This window comes from Pristis pectinata, chromosome 7 (genome assembly GCF_009764475.1).
Source record: "Pristis pectinata isolate sPriPec2 chromosome 7, sPriPec2.1.pri, whole genome shotgun sequence".
Taxonomy (NCBI): Eukaryota; Metazoa; Chordata; class Chondrichthyes; order Rhinopristiformes; family Pristidae; genus Pristis; species Pristis pectinata.
In genome coordinates this window covers 16,660,617-16,669,487 of record NC_067411.1, presented here as the reverse complement: position 1 = coordinate 16,669,487, position 8,871 = coordinate 16,660,617, and positions in this window count along the sequence as shown.

The following is an 8,871-nucleotide window of genomic DNA, read 5'->3' as shown; positions in this document are numbered from 1 at the left end:
ATTTTATCCTGCTCTAAGATCTATGTAACCTTTACCTCCCACATAGCCCTCCATTTCTCTATCATTCATGTGTCTATCTAAGAATCTCTTAAATGTCCCTAATGTATCTGCCCCCACAACCTCTGCTGGCAGCACGTTTCACGCACTCACCACTCTCTGTCTAAAAACTTACCCCTGACATCCCCCTTATATCTTCTTCCAATCACCTTTTAAAATTATGCCCCCTCGTGTTAGCCATTGACACCCTGGGAAAAAGTCTCTGACTGTCCACTCGATCTATGCCTCTTATCATCTTGTACCTCTCTATGAAGTCACCTCTCATCCTCCTTCTCTCCAAAGAGAAAAAGCCTTAGCTCACTCAACCTACCCTCATAAGACAGTAAGTAAAATAAGTAAAAAAGTAAAAATCCCTCATAAGTAAAAATTCCTCATAAGTAAAAAATTCCCTCATAAGTAAAAAAGTCAAAATGGAAAACTGAAATAAATTTGTGTTCACATTGTGAGGAATGGAAATGGCAATAGAGAGCCATTGAGCTATACAGCAAGAAACAGGCCCTTTGGCCCACCACATCCATGCCATCCTTTTTGCCCATCTACACAAATCTCATTTTCCTGCATCCTTCTATACTTTGCCTCCATGGATTTTTAAGGAAAGTGAATGTGTGTTCATGAACTGACACTGCTCGGATAAAGAATCCCTCATGAAATAGCCCCTTTAACAAGTCTTTGGAGTATCTTTTTGTCGGAATCAATCTTTCATTGCAACAACGTCAATAATACATTTGCACTTTAAAACATCATGGCAGTTGAGTTGCATCCGCAATAAATCATCTTTCTGCTTGTAACATATAATCTGAGGTATGTTTTAAATGCTTCAATTCACAATGCACAAAAAAATTGTAATTCCTATGTGGAAACGTTATCTACTGAACAGTACAATTACAATCAAAACTTCTCCTCTGATGTACTGACAAATTGACACTTTAACACACTGTGTTCTAATCATTATTGAGCAATTCAGTCTTTCTTTGACCATTGCCTGCTCAGAGATCCTTCTTTGACCATTGCCTGCTCAGAGATTGCAGTTTGACAGTGCTTAAGGAATTGGAGCCACCTGCTGGATTATTAAACATTCACAACCTCAAAGCAGCCTCCTCAGAGCATTTACCTAAAAACATCCCTCGACAAAAACAAAACTGCCATTTTCTCAGTGCTGAAGATAGGTCAGACTGGAATAGATGACTTGGGCTTCCAAGTAATTTTGAAGGCCTGTGTTCAAACATTCTTGAACACTGGAAACTTGTTATTAGCCGATGAGGAGATCATCATACAGGAGTAATTGTTGAAGAGCAAAATAACCGGGCAAAGCAACTTGCAATTTTATTCATTTCGGTTTAAAGAAAAGGGACATTGAACATTAGAAAGAAGAAAATATATTTGTAGAGTGTCTTTCAAGTCCTTGAGATTTTTCAAAACTCTTGGCAGCCAATAAACTGGCTTTTGCAATATGATTACTGTTTGATAAGCAAGTAAGATAGCTAACGTGCACATCACAACATTCCACAAACACCCATAATTCTGACGTTAGTGAAGAGATTATATATGTTATCCCAGACACAAGAAGAACTCGCCAACCTTTGTATTTGAATGGAAAATAAAGTGTTATTACATTCATAAACTACTTTTGTATGATGCAGAAAATGCAGGGAATAAATATCTAATTACTGACCCTTTTAAAGAGCTCCATGCCTTTACACCTCATCAAAGAGGAGACATCCCATTAACATGTTCATGTAGATTTACTGCAGGAGGCATGTTATGTCTCCACTAGGAATCACAGGAGACAACCAACTGAAATGGCAGACTGGAAGTTCAAGTGTGAGGCTTTTCATGTTGTATAAAAGAAGACCTTTGTAGCATTCCAATTTGTTCAATGGCCCATTTATTTTTAAACACCCTACCACAACTCTACAATAAAGCCTCTTACTCTCTATGAAATGAACTTTACTTTTACTCTTACTTTTAATTATTCTCTCTCATGCTCTGTACATTTTCCAGTGGCCGAGTGGTAGAGATGAATGTGCAAAGGTCACACAGACCAGGTGATAACAAGTCTTCAACCTCAGCCAATAAAAAGAAAATTGGGACAAACAGGACATCACTACAAACAATCTCATGGAGATCTACCCTATCAGCCTTCAATTGTATTCCCATATTCCTATCATTCCTGTTCCAATGGAATGGGTGCAATCTTTATGTCTTTCTTTACATGCGTATTTCCTCATAACAGAACCTGTATTATATCTTCTTAGTTATCTCTGTATTTTGCACTGTATGCATTAATTAATTTGTACAGACCTCTAAATTTTTGTCTTAATAATATTTTACCTTATTTTCATATAACACAGAAGGCAGCCATTCAACCCACCTTTTCCATGCCAGTTCCCAGCAGATCAATTCCATCAGGAATAGAGTCATACAGCACAGAAAGAGGCCCTTCAACCCAACTTGTCCATGCCGACCGTCCAAGCTCGTTCCATTTGCCCGGGTTTGGCTCATATCCTTCTTAACCTTTTACCTTCTCCTTATGTCCCTCTTGCAATGCAACTTACTTTTTCTCACATGCTCATCAACTGCCCCTCGAAAATTTTGTAAATTATCTATGCTGAAGAGTCATCTACAGTGGCCAATTAAATTACCAGCACAACTTTGGGAAATGGAAGGAAACTGAAGCACCTGGTGCAAACTCATGCCTTCACTGAAAGAACATGCAAGCGACTGACAGAAAGCACCTGGGGTCAAGATCAAACCTGGGTCACTGGAGCTGTGAGGCAACAGTTGTCTTTTATTGAGACTTAGAATACAAAAATTGAAATATGATTCAACAGTGTTTGGTGTAAAACAAAGCGTTTGATGAGTGATGGATGTAAAATATCCCGAGGTGGTACTTAGAATATTAGCAGCAAAATTATCATAAATACTTATCTTTCAAGCAATATGGTTAAAACAAATTATCTGGTAATTATTACCCTGCTTTCAATGGGACTTGCTGTATGCAAATTGGTTAGCATTATAAAAGTGACTAGACTTCAGAAGTATTGCATTGGTGTTTTGGGAGGTCCAGGGATCGTGAATGGTGCTTTGTAATAAAAGGGCTTCTTTTTTAGCTCGTGCTAGTAACTTCATCAGCTTGAGGTACCGATCTTAAATTAAAGGCTTCTGAACCTGTTTGATGGACACCAGTTGGATCAATTCCAATTCATCCGATAAACTGCCTTTAAACTTACACTCTCAAACTGATTTTGAATCTATTTTTTGAATTCCACAAGCCATCATTATACGTTTGTTTTCAGTCTTTTTGTTTGTCTATGGGTTTGCGAAGCTTCAAGCAGTTCATTTAACAAAAAAAATCAATGCACTTCTGCAACTTTTCAATCTCCATTTAAAAGTCATTTATGAATCAACAAAGGAATGTGGTTCTAGAGATTCGATTGTGCCTGAAAGTGGATGTGTGGGGACAAGAAAGCCTTCGAGAAATAAGGTGCATTGTGACCACGGACCAAAGGCTTTTTCCTGTTTTCCTGCAGGAAACTTTTGCAATGTCATGTACATTAATGACATCATTTTTAATGTAGAAAATATGTGAATATGCTTTCCACGGAATAAAGTATAAGAGTTGCGATGTTATGTTGCAACTTTACAAAAACTGGTTAGGCCACACTTGGAGTATTGTGTGCAGTTCTGGTCACCACACAATACGAAGTATGTGATTGCGCTGAAGAGAATGGAGAAGGGATTCACCAGGATGTTGCGTGGATTGGAGGACTTTTGATGTGGGGAGAGCTTGCACAGGCTGGGCAGGGCTTGTTTTCCCTGGATCAAAGGAGGCTGAGGGATGACCTAATAGGGGCATCGAAAATTGTGAGATGCATGGATCGGGTCGACAGTAAAAATCCTTTACCCATGGTAGGTGCACCAAAAACAAGGGGGCATAGGTTTAAGATGAGAGGAAGGAGTTTTAGAGGGGTGTGATTGACATCTTGGATGCACTGCCAGAGGAGGTGGTGGAATCAGGTACACTCACCATGTTTAAGATGCACTTCGACAGACACTTAAATAGGCAAGGCATAGAATATGGGGAAAATGGTATCAGTGTAGATGGGCAAAAAAGATCAGCACGGATATGGTGGGATGAAGGGCTCATTTCTTTGCTGTGCAATGATTCAGGATTCTGTGTCTCGGCGGTTCAGGAACAGCTTCTTCCCCTCCGCCATCAGATTTCTGAACGATCCATGAACCCATGAACACTACCTCGTTACTCCTTTTTTTGCGCTATTTATTTATCTTTGTAATTTATAGATTTTATGTCACTGCACTCTACTGCTGCCAAATGTCATACGTCAGTGGTAATAAATCTTATTCTGATTCTGATTCTGATTCTACAACTCTGTAATTCTAGCAAAATTGTAACAGATACAATGGTTTGTGTCAAAAGGTTAGCTCTACTCCAAAAACTTAAGCACAAAACTTAGGCTTATGTTAGTGCAGTGGTTAAAGAAGTATACAGATTGTCTTGTCACTGTCATATTTTTTGTGTGTGAGAGCACATTACCCTTTGTACTTCCTGAATTAGACTTGAACAGGCTTTGGAATGCCCTGAGCTTGCAAAAAAGCATTGTACAAATTGGTTCTTTCTTTACACAATGTTCCAAAAATTATCCTAATTTGAAGGATAGCTTTACGTATATTTATAATGGCTTGAAAAATAATGAGATTCAATGAAAAATTAATCAAAGTGTGGAAACACACTTAACAGTGGACATCATTGTGTGAGACCTCCTTACATGCATAAAGTTGAGCTCTGTAATGCTTCAGGGAAGCTGTGAAGTTGAGTGATTACGCTGTGATAACTGATGACCTGATTGTCCTACATTCTATGCACCAGGCACTTGTCTTTGTTCTTATAGTGTTACACCTATGATTGGTAGAATGCAAATAAGAAGCAGAAATGAAGGCAAAGCCCACAATCCCCATCAAGACTGCTGCTGCTTTCAATGGATTTTTCCTCTCTTTATATGCATGTATTGCAGTAAATCTTGAAGCACCTTCAGATTCTTCCACCAATTCTACTCCCTCATTGGAAGTAGTCAATCAACAGAAAGAAAAAAGGTACAAGTGGATCTCAGTTACTGATATTTTTATATTATTTATAAGTGATTTTAAGGTAATTAGCAAATGAACCAAAGGCAAACATAATAGAAATCATATTTACACAAAGTTGATATTATCTGATTCCAGGGATGGCAGGTTTACCATTTGAGGTACATTGGGTAGACCAGGACTGTGTTCTCTCAGGTTTATAGAGAGGAGGCTGCATTTTAACTTCAACATTCTTACAGAGCTTTATATTCCAGGTGCAGAAAGGAAGTTTCCCCTGGCTGAGGAGTCTCAGAATAAGGGGAAGGTCGTTTAGGACTGAGATGAGGAGAAACTTCTTCACAGGGAGGCTGGTGAATCTTTGGAATTCTCTACACTGGAGGGCTGCAGAGGTTCAGTCACTGAACTCATTCAAAACAGAGAGTGATAGATTTCTGGATATTAAAGGGAGTCAAGGGATATGGGGATGGTGCAGGAAAATACTGCTGCGGAAAAAGGTCAGCCATGATCTTGATGAATGGCACAGCAGGCTCCTGCTCCTATTTCTTAAGTTTTTAGGTACTGTGCACTGTCTGAAGAAGTGTTGGGGATAAATTTAATAGAAGCTTTCGAAAAAAAGTAATTAATATTTCAAGATCAAAAAACTGCAGAGGTACAGAGGAAACAGGAAGTGGATGAACTGGATTTCTCTTCTAATGACCAATGCATTTCCCAGTTGGTGAATGGCCACATTTTGTGCTTTACTGATTATTAAGCTAATGTTATGGACTCAGTGAAAGTCCCTTTAAGATAGAGAGTGTGTGTGTATGTGTGTGTGGGGCGTGCTTACGTCAATAGAAGATAAAGGACGTAATGACGTTGTTGAAGAAGAAGAGAAAGAGAGAGAGAGAAGGGAGAGAGACACCAGCCTGCTTGTTTTCTCTATCGATGGATGAGAAACAATAACTGTGTTTGCCACTGAAATCCATGTATGGAAGTTGGAAGTAATCCGGTGGAGTTCACTTTGTTGCTGACCTGTAGAAGGAAACAGGTATTTGTGTGTGGACGACCACGGTTCGGATGCTTTTCGGGGTGAGGAAGTCACTACCGAGTAAACACTGAAGTGTCGTTTGGGTTCCATCGTGGAACATTTGGATTTCGTATGTACTCTCTCTATGTTTTTCTACATCTACATCTTATCTTCAGACAACGGTGGTTGTTGAAGAAGCCCTTGCTCATGTTTCACCTTATGGCTTGCGGAACTGAACTTTAAGAACCATTCCGGAACTGGGAGTTTTGGACTTTGTCACACACACACACGAAGAGTTTAGTTTTGGGGTTAACGTTCGAGGTTTAACATTCTTGAATTCTAACATACTAACATTTTTACTTTTATTTTACGTATTATCATAAGTAGTGATTAATAAAATAGTTTTTAACACTGAATCATGCTCAGTGTGTTTCTTTTGTTGCTGGTTTGTGACAAAATTGGGGGCTCGTCCGGGATAGTTCCCAAAGTTAACGAGATTCGTCTGGGATTGTACCCCAGATTGACAAGATTTGTTCGGGATTCAATCCAAAGATTTTTGAGGGAGGTCTGATAAATTCTTTTTAATTGGCTTGTGTGTGTGGAAACCAGCAGCAATGGATATTAAGGCATTTTTGGAGTCACCAACCCAAAAGGGATTGGAGGTGGCGAAAAAGGATGATTTGATAAAGATTGCTACAAGGCTAAACCTTACAGAAGTAAAGCAGTCTATGAGGAAGGCAGATATTCAGAGACTGATAGCTGGCCATTATGTGGAAAAGAAGGTGTTTGAGGAGGAAGTGTTAAAACAGTTTCCTGGAAGTGAAATAGCAATTTCTGAGGCACAGGTGCAGCTGGCAAAGATAGAGGCTGAACGAGAACAAACCCAGTTAAAGATAGAGGCTGAACGAGAACAAAAGAAATTAGAGGCTGAACGAGAGCTAACTCAGATGAAGATAGAGGCTGATCTAGCAATGAAGCAGATGGAATTGAGGAGGATGGAGCTGGATAGAGAGGAGAAGGAAAAACAGAGGCAGCATGAGTTAAAAATGAAGCGAAAGAGTTTGGAATCTGATTCTGATGATGGGTTTTTAGCCAGCAGGGAGGTTCGATTAGTCCCTCCGTTTGAAGAAGATCAGGTTGATCAGTATTTCCAACATTTTGAAAAGGTTGCTGTGAGTTCAAACTGGCCAAGGAAAGGATGGGCTCTTATGGTACAGAGTGTGATTAAAGGTAAAGCTCAAAAAGCTTATTCTGCTTTGTCTGCTGAGGATGCAGCTGATTATACCAAGGTAAAACAAGCTATATTGAAGGCCTATGAATTGGTCCCTGAGGCTTATAGACAAAAATTCAGAGACTTGAGGAAATCTACAGATCAGACTTATATGGAATTTGCCAATGGAAAGAGAATATGTTTTGAACGTTGGTGCCTGGCTAAAAATGTAGATGGGGATTACGATAAATTGACAGAATTGATACTGGTGGAAGACTTTAAAAGATGTGTTCCAGCTGAATTAACAACATATTTAAATGAAAAGGCAGTGGAAACTTTACAAGAAACTGCTAGGTTGGCAGATGATTATGCTTTAACCCATAAATCCAAATGGGGACAACCTAAAACCTTTCAAAAGAGTTACAAAGACAATCCAGGTAAACCAGAGATTAAATTGGGAGGTAATCAAAAAGGAAAAGATGAAAAGAAGCCAGGGCTGGAGAAACCTGTTGAGCGTACTTGTTATTACTGTAGGAAACCTGGCCACGTGATATCTAATTGTGCCCTTTTGAAGAAAAAGAAGGAAGCTGGGCCCAATGCTTGTTTTCAGGCAATTAAAAATCAAAAAGGTTTAGGAGATGCTGTTAAAGACCAGTCCTTGCAAGAGGGAAAAGCGGAAAAGTTGGAGGAGGTGAGAAAAGAATTCCGTTCGTATGTATCAGAGGGTTTTGTTTCACTGAATGATGAGTCACCCCAGGTGCCAGTGAAAATTCTTAGAGATACTGGGGCTAGTCAATCTCTCTTGCTGGACAGTGTTTTAAATTTTGGTGAAGAAAGTGACACTGGTGAAGTAAATCTAGTACGAGGCGTTACAGGTGAGACCATGTCTGTCCCTTTTCACAGGGTGATTTTAAAGTCAAAGTTCGTAGAAGGACCAGTTGAGATAGGGATAAGACCTAGTTTGCCAGTGGAAGGAGTTTCTTTGTTATTGGGAAATGACCTTGCAAATGGAGAAAGTGATCCTGTGGTACGGTTAACAACCAAACCAAGGATTGATGAGTCTGAGGATGATCCAGATGTTTACCCATCATGTGCGGTGACTCGAGCTAGAGCTAGAGAATTAGCCAAGACAGACAGTCCGGTGCAGTCTGATGTGGTTCCTTGTGACACTAAGTACACTGGAATCACGTCCATTTTATTAAGGATTTGGAGTTTACTGACCAACACTTGGTCATGCAACATGTTGATTTTAAATTCGCACTCATTTTTCTGAGTCTTTCTATTGCCACGAGTCTCCAGCAATATCCTCTGGTCCTGTGATCCACGTAGATCCCCATACTTCTCCACTTCTCGTTTCTTGATCATTCTTGAATTTGCTTGGCTTTGCACCTTATTGTCTGCTGGCACTGCACTTTCTCTGCAACTGTAACACTTTATTGTGCATTCTATTATTTCTTTCCCTTATACTACCTCAATGCACTGATGTGATGAAATG